The 25,423-nt window shown below is 42.8% G+C and overlaps 1 protein-coding gene across 14 annotated transcripts in view; it reads left to right on the forward strand.

Moving 5' to 3' along the window:
- The first annotated feature begins 1,234 nt into the window (after nt 1-1,234).
- RIPOR3 (RIPOR family member 3) overlaps nt 1,235-25,423 on the forward strand; it is a 57,418-nt gene continuing 33,229 nt past the window's right edge. For 2 of the 14 annotated variants that reach the window (XM_075109011.1, XM_075109026.1), the window contains exons 1-2: nt 5,272-5,421; nt 14,284-14,352. The gene's annotated coding sequence lies outside the window, so the exon portion shown is untranslated. Of the gene's footprint in view, nt 4,506-5,102; nt 5,422-14,283; nt 14,353-17,446; nt 17,603-25,423 lie in introns of those variants that run through there. The other 12 variants (XM_075109018.1, XM_075109024.1, XM_075109015.1 and 9 more) reach the window with 11 other exon arrangements.

The following is a 25,423-nucleotide window of genomic DNA, read 5'->3' on the forward strand; positions in this document are numbered from 1 at the left end:
ATGGACCTGTGGGAGCGGGTCCAGAGGAGGCCACGAAGATGGTCTGAGGGCTGGAGCCCCTCTCCCGTGAGGACGGGCTGAGAGAGTTGAGGTTGTGCAGCCTGGAGAAGAGAAGGCTGCGGGGAGACCTTAGAGCAGCCTTCCAGGACCTGAAGGGGGCTACAAGAAGGCTGGAGAGGGGCTTTTTACAAGGACATGTGGTGACAGGACAAGGGGTGGTGGCTTTAAACTGAAAGAGGGTAGGTTTAGATTAGATACAAGGAAGAAATTCTTCACTGTGAGGGTGGTGGGGCGCTGGCACAGGCTGCCCAGAGACACTGTGGATGCCCCATCCCTGGAGATGTTCAAGGCCAGGCTGGACAGGGCTGTGAGCAATCTGGGCTAGTGGAAGGTGTCCCTGCCCATGGCAGGGGGTTGGAACTAGATCTTCCTTAAGGTCCCTTCCAGCCCAAACCATTCTGTGATTCTATGATTCTCACAGTTTAGTCTTTTATAAGCACCCAGCTCCTGTTACACAGTACCCTGCTTCACAGCTGGATGGACCACGTTGTCTTTATGTCCTCTTGTCCTCCAGGGTGCGATGTTTAAACCCTCTGCGTCACTTGTCAGTGCGTTATTTTGACATCACTTGGGACTGAGTTTGTCTATCCCTCTCGTAAGCGAGTCCCTCCTGCCCCATACTTTTGTAGGTACTCTTTCAGAAATCTTACATTTAACTCCCGTTTCCTGAGCTTGCGCGCTTGCCTGTGTCTGCCTTCTTTCAGAACCACTGGAAACAAGTTTGTGAGCTCCACATTGGCCCTGCTGGCGAGTCAAACTGCTCTGAGGAAGGGGGGTGATCGCAGGACCTGGTACGGTTCTGTTGCTTGTCAGACCGAGAATGTTAATTAATTTTGCAAACGATGCATGCAGCCAATTGCAAAAGCATTTAACTGTCGCTCTTGATAAAACAATTCGTTGGTATCTATGTGATCGCCTGATGTTGGGTGCCCCGCGGGTCGCTCCGGGCGCCCGTGTTGCTCACGACCAGCGCGGTGACACGGGTGGTGCCCGGCCGCCTGCGCGGCACCCCACGCGTGCGGGCGGTGGGCATAGCGGAGCCGCGGCTCACGCGTGGGAGGCGCGGCGGGGCCGGCAGGGGGCGCTGTGCGCCGGGAGGCGCGCGCCGCCCGGGGCCGGCCCGGTGCGGCGCGCTCCTGCTGCAGGCACCGCTCCTGTGGGAACGTCCCGTCGGGAGGAAGGCGTGCGCTGCACCCCGCAACCGCCAAGCGCTCAGTGGGCCACGGGCTGACCCCGGGAGCTGGAGCCAGCGGCGGGGGGCGGGGGGTTGCGGAGCGATCGGTGTGCTCGGCCAAGGCGGATAACGGGGCAGCTTCTCCGCGGGGTTCTCAGGCGGGTGGGCGCAAGCGAGTCGGACCCGCTATGAAACTGCGGAGTTTAAACAGGCAGACGTTCGTACACCGACATAATAACTGTCACTGTTCGTTAACCAAACAGTCCTGGTGCGGTGGGAATGAGTAAAAATAGAAAAGTCCAACCAAGGGGAGCAGAAAAGCAATTCGGTTTTTCCATGTATGTCACATTTGCAAAGACCAAATCCTTGTGAGCTCAGCTGCTGTCCCAGTTGCATTCGGCTTTTAGAAGACATTCTTTGCTTCTGTTGGCTCCTCTCTTAGTTCCCCTCCTGAGTTACAACACTGTGAACTATTAACTCCGATGCAGACGGATGCACAAAGAAGCAAAAATAATTGTGTGCTTAGAATTCTGGATGTGTGTAATTAGTTTAACCTTATCGTAACCCACCCTCAGCAGCACTGCGTAAATGCTCTTCTTAGAGGGATGGTGTGTTACAATATGATCTGAAGTTTGTTGTGTTACGGTAATGGAAGTGCCCAGTGAATATATGGATAGACTGACAGATAATCTACTTCTATGCAGATTACTTCATATTTATTAACACTAAGTAGCGTTCTAAAATTAAAAGAATGAAAAAGGGTGGGGTGGTGACACAAGCAAATGTTTGCATGCATGTTGCTTGCATTAAGAGCAGCAAGAAAAAACGATTGTTTTCTCCAATTAGCCTTATGTAAAGGATCATATTAACTGGCCCAGCTACTGAGTTATTATCTATTGCTATTACAAATGGAGTTAGGGTTTATAGCAGCCTTTCTAAAAGTCAGTTCAGTCTGGATCTTCCTGAGAAGCCTGGTCTGCTCATGGAGTTTGTTCTCTCTAGTTCAGTTGGTTTAGAAAACAAACGCATTCAGTACTCAAGCAATGAAATGATCGTTAGCTGATTATGCAAGAACACTTGCGAGGCCGAAACACTAAATGTGTCATGTTGCTGCGTCCATCCTGAATGTTTCATTGTAAAGCGGTGGTCCTGTGCCGTTGGCATACTGCTTGGTGGGTGTCGAGTGGCTGAACTTGCAAAGTGCTCTGAGGCCCTGGGAGGAAATGTACTGGCATTTTTTAATGTCCCTTTAGGTTTGACAGACATCAGAGGGTGTTTTATTTTTTCATTGTAAATATTATAATGGTGCCAGCAACAGAGTATTTACTGCTTTTCATATGCGTGAGAATACTAAACATATGTATTTTTAAAGGAAATTCCAGAAGAATGTGAAACTAGCTTGTAACAATAATTTGTAGGTTTGTGTCCATTGTTTTCAAGAATATGTAAATTGTTACATTATAGAACTCGCTTTGAACCCTGCTATGTAATTAGCCGCACTAAACATCAGTATTCAATTTGGAAAATCTGTAGCCAAGTGTTTTATTAGAATTTCGTGGAAAAGGAGAATGTGAACAAAACCATAGAGCAAATAATCTGAAATGCAGTTAAAAGTAATGAAAACCAAGCACCAGCCGCATAAACACACCAGATGAAGACACAGCAATCGAAGATCATAAAAAATAAACTGGAATAAAAGCACGTAAGGCCAATCCTCAGCTGCAGTAGATAGGGACATCTGCACTGGGAGGGATGGAACCTTGCTCGTTCATGTTAGTTGAGGGTCTGGTCTGTGAAATTTATTATAAGGCTCATGTTTAGGAGGAAATGACAGTAACAGTAAAGGGTTTTTGGTCAACTGGTTGCGCAGGGCTCCCACAGAGATTTGGTGTTCTGACAAAGGTCGTCCTGCAAATCCAGTTAAGTTGATTTGCGATCGCCCCCGTGTGCTCCACTCTGCTGTGGGGCTGACACGCAAAGCCACGAGTCCATACGGGAACGGGGGCAGCTCACAGGCCACGTTTTAGGAAAGCCCTGTGCTGTGTGAGTTGATCTAGTAGCATTCACCCAGTGGTTCTGAGGCTGGAGCATGCACCCAGCTTTGCCAACTCTCCTGTAAGAGTGGAAAACCTGAGCAGAGAGGCAGCATGTGTAGCTGGCTGCATCCTGAACTGCCTCAGTTCTGTTGCTGTGGGGGTTCTTCAAGCAGTCCGTGTGATTGATTGTAGAGCCCCACAATAGTAGGCAAATCAAGAGAACAGTTAGTAGAATTACAGTTCTTAGAATATGTCATGTACTTACTGGTACGAGCCTGTGTGTTTGCATCTTCTTGCTCTGTCTCGCTGGGTGCACCAGCTCTGAGAGCAGTCTGTTCTGTGGTGTATGCCCACGGTTTCAAGGTCCGGTATGAAACCTGCTGTTACTTGCACCTCAGCACCGTTCTTTCCAGTGTATATAAAACCCAAAGTGCTTCAGTTGTTTGCTCAGGCAACTCCATCAGCCCATCTGGTTCTGTCTCTTACTGCTCTCACTTTCTTCTGTGTCAATTCCTTCACATGTCTTCTTAAAGACACACTCAGCTGTGCAAGAGATCTTCCCTTGCCCTTTCAAGACTTTCCTTTAAGTGTGCACACAGCAAAACACAAATCCTAATCGACTTCATAAAGTACTGCAACAGAAAACAGTAACTCCCCTAACAGGTTCTTGCATGGGATCTCTGGTCATCTGGGGCTTTGAGAACTTTAGTTTGTGTTTTGCCCTCCTGAACCAGGATGGAAGAGTCTGGTATGTGTCCTGGATGTTGCTGAGTATGGTCAGGAGGCGAGCAAACACAGTTAGTAATAAAGTTGTCAAGTTGTCATAAGAGCATGTCCAAATTCCATACTGTCAGCTCATTTTCCTCTTGGGGAGCATCTAGCTTCCCGCGCTGTCTGTCAATCAGCACACTGAACTTATGGGGAAATGGTGCAAAAAACATAGGGGAAATGGAAGAGGGTTGAGACATGCCCTAATCCAAGGCGCTTTGCCCAAGGCAGGAAGGCGTTTGTGTGTTGGTGTTTACAAAAGGCCTGGCCAGGCATTGTTCAAAAGAAGAGAGGTGTGATTGCGTGGGTTCGTGTGGTGGGGCAAGGAAGCGGGGAAGGTTTCAGCCTGCTTTCTACATCACAATTTCACATGTTTTTGCCAGGACTGTCTGGAAGGTGCCTGGAAAGCTAGAGGAACAGGGAGCTCGTTCTTGAGGCATGGGACCTGCCTGAAGAAGCAGGAGGAGGTCAGTGGTGGGTGCCGCAGAAAGGGCGCGGGGTGGGCTTTCGTTAGCAAGGGATGGAAGATTGAGCAAGTTACACCTCTTCAGTAAAGGAAACCGGTGGGAGGGTCGGATGGAGAGAGGGAAGAGGCAATACGAGACAGAAAGGTGATGATTAGGGAAAGCCTGAGGGTTGTGAGAGGAGGGGGTCTTAAAAGGGATGGTCGAGAGGGAGCGTGGGGTAAGAGGAGAGGAGGAACGGTGGGGAAGACGGGAATGGAGAGAATCTGGGCACGGGAGAAAATGCCTGAGAAGGGGTGAGGGGGTCAGAGCTCGGGGGTCGGAGGGACGGAGGAATGACGGGGGGCAGGGGCGGGGGTCCCCGCCCGTCTAGCCGGCTTGCCGTCGCCCCGCGGCGCGGCGGGGCCGGGAGCAGGACGGCCGGAGTAAGCGAGGGGGCGCTGGGGATGCGCCCTGATTAATAGCGGAGGGTCCGAGGCCGTGACCGCGGGCTCGGCGTGTGCTGGAGCCGCGCTGCGCTCCCGCAGCCCCCCCCGCCAGGATGAGGGGGGTCGGAGGGCGGGCGGGCGGGCGGGAGGCAGCGGGACGGGGCGATCGGCATCCAGCAGCCAGCGCTCCGCAGCCGCGGCTTCCTGGAAAGGGAGCGCGGCGGGGCGGCAGGCGGCGGCGATAAGGGGCGGCTATCGGGGCCCCGGCGGGCCCGGCCCCCCGCGCCGCCCCGGCCCCCCGCCCGCCCAGCCCCGCGGAGCCGCCGCGGCCGCAGGTAGGCAGCACCTGGCCGGGGGATCCCTCACCGCCGGGGAGCGCGGGGGGCGGCCCCGGGGCGGGGGGCGCCTCAGTAGCGCCGTGTCGGGCTCCCGGCAGAGAGACGGCGGTCCGAGAGGTGCGGGGCGGCGGGGTCACGGCGCCGCTTCCGTGGGTGAGAGCGGCGGGGCACCGGGGGGCCATGGCACTATGGGGGGCAGCATGGCACCTGGGGAGAGGCATGGCATCTATGGGGAGGGGGGCATGGCACTACGGGGGGGAGCATGGCGCCTATGGGGAGGGGGGCATGGCACCTATGGGGAGGGGGGCATGGCACTACGGGGGGGAGCATGGCGCCTATGGGGAGGCATGGCACCTATGGGGAGGGGGGCATGGCACTATGGGGGGGAGCATGGCACCTATGGGGAGGGGGGTCATGGCACCTATGGGGAGGCATGGCGCCTATGGGGAGGGGGGCATGGCACTATGGGGGGGAGCATGGCACCTATGCGGAGGGGGGCATGGCACCTCTGCGGAGGCATGGCACCTATGGGGAGGGGGTCATGGCACTATGGGGGGGAGCATGGCACCTATGGGGAGGGGTCATGGCACCTCTGGGGGGGAAGCATGGCACATATGGGGAGGGGGGCATGACACTATGGGGGGGAGCATGGCACCTCTGGGGAGGGGGGCATGGCACCTGGGGGGGAAGCATGCCACCTATAGGCGGGTGCATGTCACTTGGGGGGCATGTCACCTGTGGTGCAGGGCATGCCACCTGTACCGGAGTGCATGTCACCTATGGGGGAAGTATGTCACCTGAGGGGGACATGTTACCTGTAGGGGGACTGCATGTCACCTATGGAGGGGGCGTGTCACCTGGGGAGGATTGCATGTCACCTATGGGGGGGCACGTCACTTGTAGGGGTGTAGGCACCTTAGGAGTCTGCAGGCGACTGTAAGTAGGCAAGCTTTGAAGGATGCTGATATTGCTACAGAGGCTGCACCGGCACAAAGAGGTGCGGTAGCTTTTTATCCAGGAGTGAACACATTCACACCAGGAAACACCCAGGAAACTCCCTGGAAGCCGAACGCCTGGCTGGAGCAGGTCAAAACATAAGAGGAGCAGGACAATGTTTATGCCATCCTGTAGGGTTTGCATTTTGGAGGTGTCACTGTATAGGCTGGTTATATTTTAGTTAGCTCTTTGTGCAGAAATTACCTTTTATTTGCTCATAAATACGAATTGAGGTTTTGGGTCACAGCCCAGTAACATCTTGCTTCAGACAGAGTTTAATTTCCCCTTTTAAAAAGTGTTCTAAATCAGTCGGGCCATATGGAAATTGAGTTGTTCATCAACCAAAGAAACTTGAAGGAATTTGAAAAATAAGGTTCCATATTTCTTGGGCCATTTCTTCAGTATTGAGCCAGAGTCAGAGTACAGCACCACTACTCAAAACTCCTGATTCAGTCATTTCCTTTGTTAGGATCAAGACTTAATCCATCTCTACCTGTGTTTTCACAGCTGGGAGCTACAGCTATTAATAAGGGGCATTACATATTCTTTTTGGAAAGACCTTAATTAAAAAAAAAAGCAGAGGAAGATAATTTGTAAGGCTAGTAAACAATGCAAAATGTGTCTGAGGGAACGTTTCACACTGAATGGAGGGATGCATCTGAGAAAGATCTGGTGTCTAAAGAAATGTGCAAGTTAGAAACTCCTTCTCTGGTGAATTCATTTCTTGTGCAGTTGATCACTTGCTGCTGCTCTGAATTCTGCAGAGTGGATGACATAAGCACCACATGTAGTAGTGCAGGAAAAGCTGCACAAAACCTGCCAAAATGGGACGGAGCTGTTATTGAAGGGCAGGCCAAGCCCACTTCATGCTGCAGGTCTAGAGAGAAACTTGTGTGGGATACAAGACATGCAATACGGTAGTGAACAGCTAGCTTGGTGAAATTTTACTCTGATTGGAGTCTGGATACTGTGTTGAGGAATTAAAGGGCAGCTCTGAGATGACAGGTCTTGCGTCCTTATGTAGTGCTCGGTTCTCGGGTCAGTCAGTAACTGCAGTGAAGCAGTGGTATTTCTGTTAACAGCATGGAGCCAAGAACAGGGAAATATAGGCCAAACAGTGAGTTATGTAATGGTATTCCCTGAGGGGCAGTATAAAGATGAGATGATTTCCTTCTGTCAAGACAAAGAGCAGCCATACAGTTGCTCCACAATGTTCACTCTAGCCCTGGGTTCCTTAGGAGCAATCCAGGCAGGGAGCTGGGACCCTGTAATAGCAGATCCACCAATATCACTTTATTCCCTTCTACAGCTAATTCCTTCACAAATATTCTTTTGCAATATCCTCATAAAGAACCCGAGAAGTGGAGTAGAGCCATTACGTCTAGAAAGGGCTACTCAGTCTATGGGGAGGGGAAAGTTATGATTTTAGTCTGTCTTTTTCTCAGGGGTTTGAGGAGTGATGATGTGGAGTTATAGTGCACCAGGACAAAATGGAGGCTCCGTGTGTAGGAAGTTATACAAGACAAAGCGAGGGAGTGAGAACTGTCTCAGAACGTTTGTTAATTGTGCCATTTGGATGGAATAAATAGAAAGGCTAGGTTGGAAGTGAAGGCAATATTTTATGTAAAATAGTAGGTTTAATATCAGTTAAATATACACACTCACTGTTAGCCAAAAGGCTGAGAAAATGGGAATGGACTTGAATTATCCAGACCGTTACTGGCCAGAACTGGATTTTGGAAGGTGCCTGGCTGGTGACAGTCCAACATTATACAGACAGCAAGTCTTGCAAAGGCCATCAGGCAGCCTTCAGTGATGAGAGGTGCTCAGGGTCCTGGGTTTAATTCTGATCATAAGATGGCACCTCCAGTAGTACAAAAGGGACATACATATTTATGAAATACCAGGTTTTATCCACTTTTTAAAACTTTTCCGTTTCTGTTGCCAGTTTATTCTCCCTGAGCACAGATTGCTTTAAACCAGTATGTCTTCAAAGACAGAATGCCAGAAAACCGTACTTTTTATTCAACTTTTTAGACAAAAAACTTGGTTTTCAGCCACTCAATGTATTTAATAATTAGTAATTTAGAGGATCAGAACATCAAGACAATCTTGCCTTCTTTGTCACTAATACAGAAAATGCCATAAGTGTAGTTAGCAAACCGATTTATATGTAACTGATCTAGATTTGAATTTAGCTGTTTCAAATTAAATAATAAAATTTGTTTCATCAGGAACTTAAAATGCAATTATTATTCAAAAAGTAACTGTGTCAGTGATACTTTGTTATCCATCAGATATATTCTTTCCATAAATTCTTCCCTGATCTGCTTGATGAAGTAGCAAAAATCCACTTTCATTAGTTTTGTAACTCTTGCTACTCCAGGCTGAATTAAGTGAATGCAGTAGCCCTTGCAAATTGCCCTGGCTGTGTATCAAGAATTAAGATCCACAGTAGAGTGAAGGTGTCAATCTCAGTTGCACTGTAAAATACCTGTAATAGTTTGCTTTGGATTATAGTCATGTAGCATGACTTTAAGATTTCAGACTGACTTGTCAGGATTACTAGTGATTAAAAAACCTGTTCACTTTTTGACTTAGGAAACTGAATTGGGGCTGTAAGCTTTTATTGTCATTTTTCTTTCCTTTCCCTACAACTAAATTGTTCTACAAACTCTGAAAAAGCTGGCATGCTCCAGCGGGGATGTCCAAGACTTACATTAAGCATCAACAGGTTCCTGCAGCTTCAAGTAAGGCCAGTAAAATCTATCGGTCCTCAACAGCTCTGAGAGCCACGGGCTGCATGTTCCAGTGCAAGTAACTAATAGTAGGGGCATCGGAACTTACCAGAGACTTCACACACTTTGGCCTATGAGCTCCTGACATATCTCATCTGTAAAATGGTGACAATACAGTAATGTTTACATAGAACCGGGAGGTGACAATTTATTATATCCATCTTTCTCCATTACGTAGGAAGAGTTGTATTTATGATTAGGGAATGAACCTTGTTCCTCTTAGCGGAGTACTTTCCTCACTTATTTCATACGGTAGGAATAGTGGTAACAAAGCACTAGTAATTTTGTTTAAAAAAAGCTGGCTCATGGAATGTGTACTCACCACAAGAGTTTTCTCTAACCGTTGTAGAAACATTTTTAAACTTGTAATTTTAAGCTATGCATAAGTGTTGGTAGCTGATATCCTGTGCGCCCGTGAAGGCAAAAGGGGTTATCTGATTACATGTATTTGCAGATCTCCCTCTGCTTCACGTTCTTGCAGACCAGAACGACGACATAACTTTCTTCTTTCAGGATAGTTAATGTTCTGGCCCAGAATTATAGCACCAGATGTGTTGCCACAGAAACAATTTAAAGGGAGAAGGAACTGCAAGCAAATTGTCTTTCTAGTGGAAAATGTAAAATCAGTATTCATGTTTTAGAGCCTCTCATTGGTTTCTGTGTGTGTTATATGTGCTCACAGGAGAGAATAAGGGAGAATTTTGCTCTTTTTTTTGTTTCATACATCTGTTAGCATTTTAAAATTCTCTATACAGGGTTGAAAATTGAAAAATATTCTATTATGGGCATGAGTTATGTACCTCAGAGACATTTTTTATTAAATCCTGACTCATTTTTAGAAACTTTTTAGTTGAAAAGTGTGCAGAGTGCTAGCTGATTTACTTAGCTCCGCTTGCAACATGCTTTGGAAAATATTTCCAGAGTTGTTTCTGTGAAAGTAAGGAAACATTTGACTACATAAAATAATCCCAGATTTTGATGCTGAGAATTAATAGCACATTCTTACTTACTACAATTGACATGCTGATGAAAAGAGGGAATGTATATAGGAAATATTTTGATTTAATCTTGCCTAGGAAGCCTTAAAGCAGCCAAAGCCCTTGAGTTTAGCTAGTATTTCTTTTTCTCAGAGCAGTTGCCACAGGATACTCTATTCAACATATTCTTTGCTCAACTGTTAAGAAAATATTTGTCTGAACAAAATGCAGTATGATTTACCTTTTCACTTTTTTGACCACAAAAAGGCAACTTTATGCTAGTTTTGCATACTGTTTGGGGTAGAATGATGAGAAAAAGATCCAGAAAGGCCACAGCTACAGCAGAACAGGTTGGCGCATGGAATAACTGTGTCAGAAACTCTCCAGATGTGGATACATCTAGTGTTTGCAAAAAGAGGGTTTTCTTGTAGAATTTATGCTGATTTTTGACCAAATTAATGTAAACTAACAAAAATACTGATGAAATTGTGTCTGCACTAGGGTTTCAATTTTATCATAGATGTATCCTACAATACAGCACCTGTAAGTAACACTGGTGGGCACTTCTTGTATCAACTAGACTGAAATATCTGGGAAAATTTTTAAAAGGCCAAGATCCACACATAAAGAGACCTGTTTTCACAGTTCTTAGTCATTAATGCATTCAGAAGGTCTTTTTCTCTGCAAATTTTGAAATACTACTGGCTGGGTAGCTGAAGGAAACGTAATAGCTTTTATCTTATGAAAAGCCAGGGTGAAGTTCATGTCTCTTTGGAGGGATGGAAAAATGTTACCCTGTGCATCTGTATGCATGATGCTACCCGGTCATTTTGGAGGGCAATGAACAAGTTATGCCAAGGAACCTTATTCTAGTATTTGTTTGTTAGTTTTATTATTTTCCCTCTGTGAATTTTTTTTAAAATAGTTTTTCATCTGGCCATACTTTTAAATGTCCCTCAGTTTGGAAGCATATGATTTATTCCCTTTGTTACTCTTTTTTTATACAAATCTGGGACCTTCGTTTTTCCATTGAGGAAAACTGTTTGTAAGAGAAGACCAGGATATATCCAGGTATACTAGAGTCAGAAACAGTTACTTATGCTTATGAAAATAGTTTGACCTTATTTTAAGTGTCCTACAAGAGTAATCTTCTGAAATCTATCAGTTTTGGAATTAGACTGCATACCATGTCACATATTTGAGTTTTGGCAGGTTCACAGCCACGTACATCACCAAACAAGATCTGCCATAAAGATAAGAAACTCATTTCTCTCTTGCATTCCTTGTTCAGGCAGAACTCCAGCTCTGGGTGTGGAAGGAATGCAGAGCTGGGCCTAGCGCTTGTGTCCGCACAGGTTAGAAATGAACTTCAAGTGTAAACTTTGGATCTGAATCTGCACCCATCGTCACTAGAAGGCCACAGATAATGGAATCCGGGTTTCTGGTTTGGGTGCTCTTTAGGGCTGAATCAGTTCCTATGTTTGCAAGCTGATCCAAAAGTCCCCTTAAGTAGTTCACATCCCTTTGGTTTGATCCCATGAGAAGATAGTTTAGGCTTTCTTTAGGCAGAGGAGCTTTCCCAGACAGACATTGTAAACTAGAAATATAGGTACTTATAATTTTCTTAAAAATGCCCTTTGGGCCTGAAATTTCTTGTGCTTGGTTTCAATCCAGTGTTGAATAAGACTGGAAAGTCTGAATAATGTCAGTTCAGCTGCATTTGAGTTCTTCAAGTGCATTTTTAAAATATGTACTTTCCACTGACATTTTTTTCCGTAATTCTCTGCACTTACATAACCTCTGTTTTATTATTTAAATTGCCAGAGACTCGAAGAGGCAAAAATCATTCTGCGGTACTGGGACGCAACAGATAAACAAACAAGGAGGCAATTCAAATACCTCAGTGTGCTTTCAAATCTTAGCGTTTACTGCTTTAGTGTTAGCACGAATAGGCTTATATTTCTACTAGTGCAGACAAAATACAGTGTAAATAACCTTCAGTTTATCTATGCGCTGAATTTCTGCAATTTTTACCTTATGTAATTGAAATTTTGCAAAAAGAGTTTAGAAGGTTTCTCCGGATTACGAGGAAGGATTTTGTTGGATGAGATCTGTAAATTTAAAATGGTAGGCCCAGGGTTTTCAAAAAGATCTGATGCAGAGTCGTATTCCAAATACAGCTCTCTGAGCAGGTATTACAACAGGGTGCACATACTGGGTAGCTGTGTGTGAAAAAGTGGCTGATACTTGATCTATACAGGAAGTTCACAAGCTTTTCTTAAGTTGCGAAGATAATGGATTTGTAGCAAGTCAGTTACCTGTTTTTTAGAGTGGGACATAAAACAAAAGTGCAGTTAAAATGGATGGGTCATGTCTAAAAATGCATGGGTTTAATTCCATCAGTAACATCACAGCTTCAGCATCGCTATAGGTCTGTGGTGTAGATACATATAACTGCATGTTACTGTGTGCCTTTTCTCATGCTTTTAGTACCGCAGTATATGCCCAGACTTTACAAAAATCTGTCACTAGGCTTTTGTTAGTCACTGTCTGAAATGGAAGCCCATACAGCCATCTTGAAGGTAATGCCACCTTTGAAGAGTCCTGCATGTAGAAAGCTGATGGGAAATACTACTTTAATTAACCACAACTCCTGCTGAAACAATAGAGCTATCCTTTGTGTAACTCTACTGAAGTCATTGGATCTTGTTACTAATTCCACTGAGGCTGAGTTGTGCCCCTCCCTTTTTCTGAAGTGTTCGCATGCCAATGTGTTGTGCAACCAACATCATTTGTTAACAAATAAAGAAGAATTTAAATAACCTTAGAAAATCAGTGCAGGCATCCCAGCTGCCTGCAAACAAACATCAGAAGTGCAAAACAAGTAAGTAGCAGTGCAGAGTATCTCAAAATTTCTTGAGCTTGGGTTCTTCAAGAACAAAACTACAAGTCTAAGGAGTATGTGCTCTGCAGGAGAAGGCTTTGGATGAGAACATATACTGCATCTTCTGGTAAGACCTCCCGTCCAGACATAATTTCTGTGTCTGCCCAGCCTAGCTTGTTCTCCAGAGCTGTAGGAATACACGATCAATCTTTCCCCCATATGTGTATGAATTTGACTGCTTTTAGTTTCATTTAAAGCAATAAGCAAGTATTCTTCAACCTGTAATTGTCAGATTATCTTTACAATACAGTAAAACTGTAGCTTATTGTAAAATATCTCTCTTGAATACGCCAAGTCATATGGAGCAAAACACCATTTTTCTATTATAACATCAAATGCACTGTGTGCCGTTGCTGCCGTAACTGTGTCAGGATCTGGATTTAATTCTAGATCTGAATTAGTATGTTGTTGGAATCACTTGTCAACATGTACATTTTGTATCTGAATGGCCGTTCCTGAATTTTGAAGATGACCCAAGAGTGATTTTCTGCCAGTATGTTCTCTGGGCTGTACGTTCTCACTGACAGTTTTGTAGAGGATCACAAATGTGAGTTCATAAGATCAACGATCCATGCACTGATGGTTGGAGGGTCATATTGCAAGTGTGGGAAAACTGCCAGGGGACATAGAACATCACAGGGACATACTGTTCCATCAGCTGCCTCTCCAGCCAGGCATGGTTCCTCATTAACGGGAAGGCGTATCACTGATGTGCTTATAGCACCTTTCAGCGTGCTGGACACTGCTGCCACCGTCTCATCTGGCAAGATGTGTGATGATTATGTCTTTCACAAATTGTGCCCGTCTGATGCCAAGAAAGGCAGATCAGTGCACACGTAGTGCCTTTGATACCACTGGAGTCATCACAATTCTGTGACATTTAACCATTTTGCCTGTATGTTGGTCTGAAGTTTAAAGTTCTTTGCTGGTGATCTCATCCATCACCAGGACTCCTTAAATTATCAGTCAAGCAACAGCTATGTAATATGGGCTCTGCATTTGCCCATCCACTTTTGTGTTAGATCTCTCTGCAGTTCTCATAACCATAACTTACCGCAAACCTGACTGTCATTCCCCTACATACCACGTTCTGAAGGTGGCTGTTGTTTGTCCTCATTCTGTTGGGACAGCAGGAGTTGATGAACTAAGGATCAGTGTGTACAGGGAACTGATTGATATCTTGGGTCTTTTGCTCATTGGTCTTGGGTAAGAGCTCTTCACACTCTTGAGTCAGTGTGCGGGTTAGTGTTACAATTAACTCCTCCCACGCTGAAAGGGAACTAAGAGAACTTTCTTACAGGGGGCGCAGTTTTGTGAAGAGACTCGATCCTATTCTGCAAGAGTGGTCTCAATTATAATTGGCTCATAGGTAAGTAATAGAGTCTGGTTAACATAGACTGACTCAATTTACATCACAAAAATAAGTCTTGTTTTATGAGGCATGAAGGACTTACCCACAGATGTTTTTATAAACTGGGAATTGTAGTCATTCTACACTTGCCATGTAGTCATACTAAGCTTTGTTCTGTGCTTAAACGTAGTGCTGCAATAATTGTCTCAGCTGAATTTTTAAAAATGATATAGCCGTATGATATTAAAATCTTCTGCAGCCATATTGTTATGGCAGTGTTGTATGCTAATACAATTTGTTCTTTTCCCTGATTCTTTATAGCAGTACATCTGTATTAGCAAAGTCCTTGTAGTATCTAAAGACACACAAGTAATAGGCCCCTCTCTACAGCTGCTAAAACCCTGTCTATATTACAGATTCCTGCCCTCAGCTAAATTGGCTAAGGGCTGTGGAAAATGGTTTCTTTTACCAATGTGGCTGAATTAACAAAAGGTGCAAGTATAGCAGCAGTTATAGTGCCCAGTAAACTTGTGCATGTGTTAGTACTAATTGTTTTAAGTCTGAGGGATAGTTTTAACTACGCTGATAGAAAGCACAGGCTTGCCGAGTTGCTCCATTCATTCTAGGAGAACTTTTGAAGTAATTAATACCAGTATTCTGCTAGCAGTGAGATGCTGGTAGTACAGATACACAGAAGGTGTTCACATCAGAGGGGGGGTTTATATTATCTGCAGACTACTAATACCTTTCAAAACAATACTAGATGTATTAAAACAACAAAGCTTTCTTGTGTAAATGTATAGATCTATGTTACAAAGTTTCTGGCATAGCTGAGAGTGCTAAGAGGAATGTTAAGAAATGAAACTCATAAAGATTTAGCTCTGCTGGCAAAACGCTCATATAGAAAACTCCTTTTGCCAGGATTGCCTGTGTCGTTGGAGAGGGAGGTAGAAGCAAATTGGCAGAAGACCTCAGTTATGTTTTCTGCTGGCGTTTTGTTGTTGTACTTAGACATAGATGCTGAGTAAACCAGTCCAAGGTCTGAGAAAAACTCCTTGTGATGCTGAAAAATATGAAACACTAAGCAGATGTGACTGCTAGTTGCAGTAAAAGCTTTGAGTCCTCAGGGGACAAACAAATGGGCTCACAGTCTTTGAAGAAGTTTGAGGCAGAGAGTGGATGGAATTTTTTGTGCACAAAACTGAAACGTGTTTTCATGAGTGACTCTTGTGGTGTTTGTTGATGATATTCATGACATTTCAAGGGACCCTGAAGTTAGATTAGCTTTTTCCCTAAATGTTGAAGTGGTTTGATCTCAGCTGATCCTGCTACTGAGCAACTTCTGTTTAGCGCTTCCAGTTATGGATTTTTGTTCTACTGCGTACTCTCTTGTGCTTGGGCTGGGTGGTGTAGAAGAGCCTGACATTTCCAGGAATTTATTATCTCTGGCAGAAGTCTTGTTAATGTCAGTTATTGATAAGTGAGAAAGTAAACATGTGGCTGATTAGGCAGTGCACTTCCAGTGGCTTCCCACTAGTCTGATTTCATGTCACAGCAGACTGTGGTCCTCCGAAGAAAAATTCTTCTACCACTAATTAATTTTTAGAATTATTTTTACTGCATGATTTTGGTTATAACTTATCTACTTCTCGCTCCTTTCTAATGTATAATTTTTTTTCTTGTTTACTAATTTCAGTCACATTAGAGGTCTTTTAGTCTTTTTTTTTCAGTCTTGCTAGAAATACTTCTGGTTTAAGAAATGACTGTGGTAACTGTATTAACCTTTAATGAATATCAAAAGGGAGTTTTCACGTGCCCGAACAGATTCTATTTGCTGACTGTGACATATCTGAATTAAATAGCAGTTACAAAAACACAGGGCCAAAGAAAGGAAGTTTATAAAGGCCAAGGCAGATCTGCAATCAGTTATTCTGATGGAAGGCATCACTGGTCTCCTTTAGAGATGGATTGTCAGAACTGTTTATGTGAGCTCTCCCTACCCAACTTCCGGGAAGAGAACTGCTTTAGAAAAAACACTCGAAACAGTAGTCTTTGCAAAGTTGTCTTTTTTAGGCTGAAGTAGGTCTGAGGGGCACTCCATGGAGTAATGATCATTGCAGATTTTGTAGTCTTTCCTGGGCAAACTATGTCCAGAAGTCAGTACACAAGTTTGACTCTTCTGATTTTATAATTTTCAGGAGACAATTGCTGTAATTCTCTTAAGGCTTGAAATAACACAAAGCTGTCTTCTAGGCAGAGCCAGACTGATGAAACTTGAATATCTGGTTTAAAAGTAAATGTAGTCCGGTTTAGACTGCATTTTGCTTAAATGCTCGCTTCACCATATGTATCCTAATATACATTAGTCTTTCAGCTGTTTCCAAAGCCATCTCCTTTTGGATGTTTAATATTTAAGAACCAATTAGTTCCATTTTGTTTTGTTTGGATAGTTTTCAATTAAGCATTCTTTCAAGTGGGCTTTATTTAGCTAATTCCATCACAGAAATAAGCTCTAAGGGAATGAAGAGAAGTTCAAGCTAGCTAATGTTTATTTTTATTATTAATAATTTACATTATGGTAGTCCCCAGAGGAACTAGGGCCCCACTAAACCCAGTTTCATCTGCAGGTAGTGACTGTGTCTCACAAAGCCTTATACAGCAGAAGACTCTATTTGCTGCTGTGGCTTAGTTCAAGGGACCCGCTCTATACTGCAAGGGGGCATAGAAAGACAAATCAAGATTAATTTCTTCAAGAAGCTTAAGATAGGATCCAGAGGGAAAACTGGATGCTTCTTTTCTATAGAAAGCCATCACTAGTGCATCTTTTCAGTGTGAGCACCAAATAATGACTACAAAGGTCTTGTTTGTTCTCCCTCTGAAGTTACGGCAGTGCTCCCAGTGATGTTGATGGGAGCAAGACCGGGCAGGGAAGCAATGGTCCTAAAAATCTTACCTATTTCTGAACTAGTAGCAAAAAACACTTTATATTTTAAGAATGCACTGATGGGCAAAGATAGTTTAAGAAATTTTCATGTTCAGTCAGATTTCTATCAGAAGTTATGGTTTTCACAGCTTCTGACCCTAAATATTCGGGCTACTTTATGTCTTACAGAAGCCTTCAAAGAAGTGATTTAGAGTCCTTTCACACCTGCTAAATGCAAAGGAGACACGGAGCCAAATCCTCAACTTCTGTAAATAGATTGATTTGAATAGAGTTATAGCAGTTGATATGAACTGAGGATCTGGCCTGCTCTCTGTGGATACTTGTGTGAGTTGAGTGGATAAAACTGATGTTGGGATGAATGGGGCTGCGAAGTGCAAGTGGCTTGAAGTGTAGCAGTGCAAATTTTCATCATCAGTGGAATTACCATCCTTCTGCCCTCCCCTTATGTGGAAGCACCAGTCTTTTCTGTACTCTTTCCATAATCCCAAATTCAAAATCTAGACAGAAGTTTTCCTGACCTATCTGTTCCATATTCCCGTCCTCATTAGTTCAGTTTAAAGGGGCTAAAACATCTGTTTCCAAGTACAGCTGTGTGGTTAGTATGTAGGCCCTTTTTTTTCCATATGAAAATCACTAAATCTGGCCATTTAAGACACAGGTTTTATAGGAGCTAGAGTTGGGCTGTACAAAGTTCACCTCATTAAAAACAAACCCAAACCAAATAAAAGCAGAGACTAACAGCGTAAAAAATGTGGGCCATGAATGCCAGAGCATATGTATTAGGATTTGGTAAGAAATGAAGGGGAAAGTACAGATATATCCACATATATTCAAAGGTTCTTGTTTTTTTCCACAAGTAAAGTTTGCATGCTTGTGGAGTGTCTACAGAAAGGGAACATTAGTACAGAACACAGCATTAGGGTTGCTATGACAGCTACCCTAATTTGTTAGAAAATATAAGTTCAAGCCTGTGTTAGAAGCAACTGAGTAAGCTCAGCCTAGATAAAACATTCAAACACACCAGGTAATTTTTTGACACTGTGGCTGTTAGCTGGCCAGTGAGAGACATTCTAGATGGCCTTGATTTTGATACCTCTTTCTAAAAAATACACGGTTTCTCATTTTCTTAAGATAGGTCCTGAAATTTACTAATCAGTAGTGGAAATACTACAAAAAAATGAAATTATGCCTAATCAGCGTTCAAGAAAATACTTTGCTTTAAAACATAATTTTTTCCTCTCTCCTGTTTCCCTCTTATATGGCATTTTGTATACTTTTCCTCTTTTTCCAGTGTCCTTTGGAATACAGATCCTAACTTAGCAACTTCATTATTTCTCTGGCACAAAATAGGCTTGGTAACGTTTATGGGGATAAAACACGGTTGCCATAGGAAGTTGACTTAATAGTTTAATTCTTAATAAAGGCACAATTTTCTTGATCAGGCAGCTAATTGACAGATAGCTTCTCCCACTTCAGAAGCATGCCCAGGACACATACCCGTATGTTGTGATTCACAGACTTTTGTTTTTGAAGATAGGAAAATACATCCCACATACTGCTGCACATCGAATGTCACTATTACTGGAAGTCTGTAATCTGTTTTGGTTAATATATCCTTCTTAGTGTAATAATCTATCCATCATCGTGGTTTCTTTTGAAACTTAGACGTGGGACTTTCCACAACCCTGAGGCTGGGATAAAGGACCTTCCTTTCTTCATAATTGAGCTTTTAGGAGGCTCCTGCATTAGCCGATGGATGGAGACATGATCGTACCTGATAAGTCTATCTGTAACATACATTCAGGTGTAGACTGGGGAAGGCGAGGAGAATGAGATATGTACTACAGAAGAATGTTCCTTGGGGTTCCTAATTAAGAAGGAGGAACCTCTCCAGGACAGAACTGGTAGGTTTCAGTGCCTTGCTGCTAGGCAAATTTTCCTTTGTCAGAAATGGAAGAGCCTGCTCATCACTTGTAAATTGCTCTCCCTCAGTGCCATCTGCTTCTTCTCTTGTTAGGAATTTGTTTTTAAGCATTCATTATAATGTAGCTAACTGCAGACTCAAATTCTGCCAAAGCTGAAAAAGCTGCAAGTCAGGCTAGCGTGTGGAGCCTGCCACATTCCTGAATCTCTGATTCAGGCTTGCAAGTTTGTCATCGAGTTTGAAATTGAAACCAGAGGAGCTAGCAGTGCTCATAAATCAGCTGATAATGGGTGAATTGTTCTGTGCCTTCCCCTGAAGAGGAGAGCAAAACTCAGAGCAAAAGTACACACGGCGACTGGAAGAGGCATGATCTAGGCAAGCATGGAGAAGCTACGTGTGTCTACATGGATATGCCACATACTGGCAGAGGAAGTGCACGGGGATTTTGGTTACTTGCAGTCACTGATTCTTTTCTTATTACAACATTACCAAAAGTTACAGTGGTATTTACAGCCAGCCTTGATTCCGAGTAACAAATTTCCATAAAAGCAATAGGCACAATACCTCAGTGTGTGATCTGTGACAAGGTCTCCTTTGTGCTCCGCTTGTTTGATATCTGCTGCCACTAGAGGGAGGTACAAATTTGACCACAAAATTATGTCTTGAAAAATAGTTTCCAGGTCATTAACTAAGTACGGGCCAACATTTGCTGCCGGGATTCTACTGGAAATCTGGAAAAAATGACTGATTAATTTCCTCTGGATGTGCACCAGGGTCACTGAGAATAGACTTGGATCTGTACACTTAGATGAAAACTAATTAGAAATACAGTAACATTATGAATCACAGCCTTGAAGAACAGGTCATCTTGGACTTGAAAGTTGAGTCCTGTGTTCAAAGAACTACACTAGAAATGGTTACATCAGAGACGCTACCTCCAGCGCAGGAGAAGCTGTCTGAGGGGACTGCTTATGATATTGAAATTTATTGCTGCATAGGAAACCTGGACTCCAGAACTTCATTTCCAGAAGCTGGCATAAAGCTGTAGAAGGGCCTAATGACTAAAGCAATAACTTGGATCAAAGCCCTTTATCTGATTTTCTTTTTGTGGCTTGAATGTGGCTAGGAGAAAAGTATGTCAGATATGTAGTATTTAAATATTATTTAAGGTTAAATCTGCCTAGATAAAATTTTCAGAAGTACCCAAATGAATTACACACCGAAGCCCTATGTTTCTAAATAATGTGAGCTATGAACATAATTCTTATTAAAAATCAATGGAACTAATTCTTAAGAGCCCAAATTACTTTTCAGAATTGGCTTATATTCCTAAATAATTTCAGATTTCAAAAATACAACCTGACAGATGTAAGTTTGGTGCAAAGTAAGGGGCCCATCTAATAATCTGAGTTATACAGGTTTAGGCCAAGAAGTTCTGTAGAACACGCGCACGTTTGTAGAGAAGCAAAATCTTTCACTTGCAGCAAAATTGCTATGTAATTGCTTACGCTGCTCAGTCTTAAAACAGCAGAAATGTCTGGTGAATATAAGTGCAAGAATGATCACTCATGGCTCTGTATAGCTACATCCAGTGGGCTTTACGGCACGGTAGCTAAACACACCTCTTCGGTAAAAATGATTTCCTGCATGGATTGCATTTTTCTGCAAAGAAGGCTGAACAAGTTCAGCTGTCTACATTGATTTAGTCCCATTCTAGGAACCAGGGGGGAAAGAGATGAGTGAGGTAGGAGAGCAGGAAAAGTGCAAGGGAGAAGCAAAACTGGCCTCTTAGTGCTTCATAGGCTGATGATGAAAATAGTAAGGGGAAAATTTTCAAAAGCTCATCACAGGCAGCTTTTTATCTCCATTACTTCTATTTTTGTAAATCTATTTACCATATAAATGTGATAAACAAAATACCAAATGTACATTTTCCATATCTGTAATTGCAGTGGCTCTTCCCTGTCTGGGTGGGGGACTAGCGGCAGGTTACACGTGTTGGTGCGAGACACCAGTTCTAGATAGATGATATCCACAAGTCAGAATTCCTGTGTTACAGTGAATTGTGTATAACCTTTTCAGATTCTGCTGTGAATCCTTGTGCTGTAAATCCTTCCCATAGGAAGGATTTATCTGAAGGAGGGGTCTCTCTTTGAGGGTAATGCTGTGTTGAAATAGCTGTATTGAGATGTAGCATCAAGGGCACTTTCTGTCTCCCTAATTCAGATGACTTTTCATCTCTAGAAAAATAACCAGAGAAATTTTTCGCAGTTCTGCCAATAACAGTATAAATAGAATGTTTTTCTAACAATTGAACAAAAATGCTTAAAAGTGGTTTTACTAATAAATTTGGAATGTTTATCTAGCAAAGTAGACACTGCTACTGAGGTCAATGGTTTTTCTAAAGAATGCTCCAGAGCAAAGATTAAATATAGTGTATATTTTCCCAGTGGACTCAACACTGTGCTGTACACAAGAAGGTCCCTTCCTTCTTTGTTCAGTCAGCCTTCATTACATCTACCTTTAGAGTAATTAGGGCTGAGTCATGATGTTATCACATCTCAGGAGTTTCATTCATTTTAATGGTCTGGATTCTTTAATGTCCAACGCTGCAAAGTGCGTGCCAAGGTCTAGAAACTTCCAGCCTGTCCCAGGTACATTGAAATCACAATAAGCTTCAGTGGTTCAGGGCCAGATCAGCTATAAGACTTTGACCAAAAAGTTAGACAATATTTTAATATATTGTGGCAATCTGATTTTTTTTTTCTTTATCAGTGCCATGAAAGACTCAAATGCTATTGTCTGCTGCAAGTGTTTTGAAATGGATACCACCCATCGTAAGCATCCAGAAGTGTTAGTTAATTCTATTGTTCCTGAGTTTTGAAATAAATGAGAGGAAAAAATATAATTGTGATTACATCAATGTGATGGTAGACAAATGTAGCCCAGTTTGAAAAATTGGTCTTAAATTTGACTTATGCTAGAAACTTTCTGCTGTAATTATGTTAGAGTTGACTTTTCACCTATTAAGTGTTTGCAATATGTATTTCTGCCAGTTAAAACCCTAACACAAATGCAATTATAGCAAGAAAATAGCTATTGTGGTGGAGTTTATGGTAAATTCAGGAAAGTGGAATGAATAACTTTTGCACCTTTGACTGAAGGTGTTTTTTGAAACAGCAGATGATTAGTTGGAATCACAAATCATTTCTAGAGCAAGTCCAGAGAATGTCTCTAAAGTCCGTAAATGTTCATCTACTTAATCACTGCTGATTTTGGTTACATACAGTGAAAACTGAGTTTCAGTTGAGATGGTATAGAACCAAAACGCACCAATGGCAAATCTGTTCGGCTCTCATGGAGCTAAAGTGAATTTTCTAAAACCATGCTCTAAAAAGGCATAGATCCTGGGTGGCAACCCTAGAACAGAAGCTAGGTACTATGCTATGCAGAAATCCACTTACTAAGAGGGTTCTCAAAATAGGCAGAAATATAAACCATATATTTTAAGGTCAAGGCTGCAGTCCCTCCAATAAAATGTTGAGCACATCTGATATTGAGGAAAGGATTATGTTGTGATAATACAAAATGAACACAACTTTGATGGGTTTCCACAGCTAGAAGAAGAATGGCTCTATCGTTCTTCCAAGTAAAGCTAATGTAATATTTAAAAATAAGATTATGTATAAAAATAACAACAATAATGTAAAAATGTAAGGAGAAACGTAGCATCAAGTGGTCTAAGACAAATTGTCAAGGTCACATAATGTATCCGGAATCACTGACATGATCCTAAAACATTGAAGTGATTGACATTTGATAGTTTGTGTTCAGTCATTGTGTTTATTTTCTTTAGTGACAAATAATTTACTGGATTTCAACCTGGCTTTTCTTTTGTTGGGTGGCCGCTTCTTGCCGAAGCCAGTGAACAACAGGTACTGACATACTAGTGAGATATATAGGCACTTGTTGCCTAGGCTGTCAACTTGTGTGGGGGTCCACAATTAGCTGAAGGAAGCAGAAGCCTGATACAGTTTTTGCAGACATGCAACTAGAAGCAAGTGTGTGTCTCTTAACCAACTGGTCATTCACAACTGGAACACTGTACATTTTAAGGTGACAAGAATAGCTTACTCTGGCAATAGTTCACCAAGTTCAAGTGAACCTCTTGGAGATATTAAAAGAAAAACGTGGCAACTAATTTAAAGTACAAAACAGCAGAAATATTTTGCAAGAAGTCAGTGAGTCATATTTTCCTCATAAAATTTTTGAAACCATTGTGCCCAGAAACAATTAAATATGTGACTAGGGCTGGAAAAGTTTAGCCATAAATGCAAACAGACACCAGCTTTTTGTTTGTAGAAGATGAAGGTCATTTGGCTTGAGGAGTACCCTAATACTAACAGAGACAAAGCAGAACATGCAGCTCGAGGGTACTCACTGCTGTATAGAAGCTCAAATCTTTGGCCTTACACACCTGGGTACTTGGTAACCCTTAGGGTTAAATGCTAATAGTCTGTTATGGCAAATTATCAGCACGTCATTGGCATAGGGGCAAACAAACATACTCCTTTAATTTGAAAAAAAACCCTCTTTTGATTTATATTAAAAATACATTTCTGAGACCTGAAGTCTCAAACTTACAAAATTGCACGTATTAAAATGCTTGGGTAGTTTAGGCCCTGGCAGTTTGGAGGTCTGTTTAAGACTCACAAGCTTTATAAGACTTTTTCAAGACCCTTTGTTTTTTCCAGTACTTTGGCATTTCTGTTGCCCCGGCAATAGACTCCTTCGGTTTGGCCTCTACATACGCCAGCCCTTAGCTAGCTACCGTATTCCCATTGCGTGCTTTTGGGGAGATTAGAAGCGAGGAAGTACCTCAGCTCCCCAGGGTATCATCCCTGTATTTATGAGATCTGGAGACATTGGCCTACACAGCAGAGGTCGCAGGTTGGAAGAAGGATTTGAACTCAGCTTTGTCAGGGGTCCTTATCTGATTTATTTCTGGCCTAAAGGGAGAGTTGAATTTGAGATGTGTCCAGATGCTTTTTCTCAGGGGCAGTTGTAATGTAGCTCAGCACTTTTATAGAGACACTCTGGCCAGCAAAACCCTGTTTAAACAACCGCATTTATAAATTTTTCTTACAAAATAAAATGTTGTCTTGACATCCTACTTACGGCCTTCTACTCAGAAGTGTGAAATGAGCTGTAAGATTTCTAGGTCGCTACAAAAAATATATATGCAGGTGTGTACTGAGAGGTATTGGACTTTGTTGACATTATCTCAAAGCAAGAAAGATAACCCCTTTAATGGGGCTTTCCTAACATTATTTAGATTCTCTTCATTCTTATAAGAGGGAACTGTGAAAATGTGCTTGTGAATTGCTTTGAATGTAGCTCCTCGTTACAGCAGAACATGACACGGTCAGTGGCCTTGAGGGCCGAGCTCTGCGCAGTTCAAAAACCAAACGACCCGTGAGAATTTTCAAGTGCTTATGGCTATGGGCAAGTGAGGTCCAAGTCATCTCGCACATCCACTAATTCGCAACAGCGTATCTTCTTGAGACCCAGAATTATATTTGATTTATAAAAACACAAATGGCAACAGAATCAAGTCTAGGCAATTTAAGGGATTTACTTCTTTCTCCAACTGAGTTTTGGGGGTCTGTACATTTCTAACATAACTCTTCACATCTAGAGTTCCATACCACAGATTTGTACTTCGGGAGTCTTCTCAGCTTTTTTCCACTTTCTGTTTCCTGGCAAGGGTCTGCCTGTTTTTGTTTGTTTCATACCCATACGCTTCAAAGGCTTTCAGGCTCATGCCCTGTAGGCTTTAGGAGTCCTATAAAATTAGACAAGCTTTTCCTGCACTTTTTTCCTCTCTTTTACTCATGAACTAACTTTCCCAGGTTAGAGAGCTGAAGAATAGATCCTGGGAATCTGGCTTAGCCTTGATGAGGGATGTGGTCAATAACCATCAGGCTGTTCCTTTTATTTCTTCCTTTAACGGCTTGTTATGCAATTACATCTTTCAGTAAGTTGCATAGTTTTTTCAGTCTTATGATCCTTTTGATGGGGTGGCTGTTCACAGACTTACAAGCATCTGAAAACTAGAGGAAAGAATGGAAAATATTTTGAAACTTCAGCTGTGTTGTGATGCAAGTACAATCCCTGATTAAGGGGGTTAAGGAGGCATCCTTTCAAAGCGAGAGAATATA

The sequence above is a fragment of the Phalacrocorax aristotelis genome, chromosome 13 (genome assembly GCF_949628215.1).
Source record: "Phalacrocorax aristotelis chromosome 13, bGulAri2.1, whole genome shotgun sequence".
NCBI classification, from domain to species: Eukaryota; Metazoa; Chordata; class Aves; order Suliformes; family Phalacrocoracidae; genus Phalacrocorax; species Phalacrocorax aristotelis.